This window comes from Cibotium barometz, chromosome 29, assembly GCF_041138505.1.
Source record: "Cibotium barometz isolate CiBa-2024 chromosome 29, ASM4113850v1, whole genome shotgun sequence".
Lineage (NCBI taxonomy): Eukaryota > Viridiplantae > Streptophyta > Polypodiopsida > Cyatheales > Cibotiaceae > Cibotium > Cibotium barometz.
In genome coordinates, this window is record NC_141074.1 from 17,429,224 (window position 1) to 17,431,723 (window position 2,500).

Consider the following 2,500-nt stretch of genomic DNA (forward strand, 5'->3'; position numbering starts at 1 on the left):
AATGATTTGAATTTCAGCTTGAATAATTATGGACTAGACAGAGCTCATAGTAAAAATAATAATTAAAACTTCCATTTATGAATATTCTACCAAGAGGTGAAGCTTACAAAAATATTATTATTTGATTGAATGAGTACGGAGACACTTTGAGTACAAAGATTCTTTGAGTGCAATATTGTCATTGCGGAGCATTGAGATATTCTAGGGGCCTTTTAATGTCACTAGTTTCTCTCATGGGTATATTTCAATAGGTATACTAGCTTATGATGAGACCAAAAAAGATGTATATTAGTTATTACTATGTATGCATACAAATCATTACCATGTATGCACATTTTGGACTCATTTTCATTACCATGTATGCACAATTTTGAAGTCATTTTCATCACTATGTATGTATATATAGTCATTACTATATATATACATACATACATACATACATACATACATACATACATAGATACATGTATGTATGTATGTATGTATGTATGTATGTATGTATGTACATATATATATATATATACACATACATACATACATACATGTACATAGATACATAGATACATACATATATACATGTAGGTATGTATGTATCTATACATACATACATACATACATACATACATACATATATATATATATATATATATACATGCATACATGTATGAATGTATGTATGTATGTATGTATGTATGTGTATGTGTGTATATATATATATATATATATGTGTACATATATGTATGTATGTGTATGTATATTTATATATATATATATATATAAAGCTCAAGGGTTTATTTCCTCCACAAGGTGCAATGATTTTGTATTATGATTCATAACTAACAACTTGTTCTAATGTTGTTAGATTTTGTGATATAATGCATTAGTGGAATTGAAATCATTGATAGTTTTTTCATATTGAAAAATTAAAGTCTTCTTCCATAACTTCATTATCTTATGTAAATGTGTTGTTAGTATGTTCTATCTCTCTCTATAGAGTGTTCTTTGAAACAACACATTTAATGCCATCATTACCATCAGAGACCTTATATGTCCTATGATGTACATATTCTTAAATTCCAATTTCTTTTTATGCCTATCATCAAAGTAGAAGAAAAGTTGTAAAATCTAGGGAAGAATTCTTGTAATTTTGAATTTATGATGACCAAAAAAGATGTATATTAGTCATTATTATGTATGCATACTAATCATTACCATGTATGCACATTTTGGAGTCATTTTCATTACCATGTATGCACAATTTTGAAGTCATTTTCATCACTATGTATGTATATATAGTCATTACTATACACACACACACACACACACACACACACACACACACACACACACACACACACATACATAGATACATAGATACATAGATACATGTATGTATGTATGTATGTATGTATGTACATACATGCATACATATATACATACATACATATGTATGTATGTATGTACATACATACATACATACATATATACATATATATATATATATATATATATATATATATATATATATATATATATATATATACATACATACATACATACATACATACATACATACATATATATATACATACATACATACATACATACATACATACATACATACATACATACAATGTATGTATGTATGTATGTATGTATGTATGTATATATATATATATATATATATATGTATGTATGTATGTATGTATGTACATACATATGTATGTATGTACATACATATATATATATATATATACATACATACATACATTGTATGTATGTATGTATGTATGTATGTATGTATACATATGTATATTTATATATATACATACATACATACATACAATGTATGTATATATATATACATATGTATATATATATATATATATACATATGTATATATATATATATATGTATATATATATATATGTATGTATATATATATGTATGTATATATATATATATATATAAAGCTCAAGGGTTTATTTCCTCCACAAGGTGCAACGATTTTGTATTATGATTCATAACTAACAACTTGTTCTAATGTAGTTAGATTTTGTGATATAATGCATTAGTGGAATTGAAATCATTGATAGTTTTTTCATATTGAAAAATTAAAGTCTTCTTCCATAACTTCATTATCTTATGTAAATGTGTTGTTAATATGTTCTATCTCTTTGTATAGAGTGTTCTTTCAAACAACACATTTAATGCCATCATTACCATTAGAGACCTTATATGTCCTATGATGTACATATTCTTAAATTCCAATTTCTTTTTATTCCTATCATCAAAGTAGAAGAAAAGTTGTAAAATCTAGGGAAGAATTCTTGTAATTTTGTATGTATATTCAGGCATACATTTATAGTAGTCTCATGAAATGCCGTATTGTTTATCTTGTCCTACTCTCGTATTTCTGCGAATCCTATTGTCGGAGATATTAATTTCTCCTCTATATCTTTTAAGTTTTCTATGCTTTTAATAATATTGTTTATTTTGA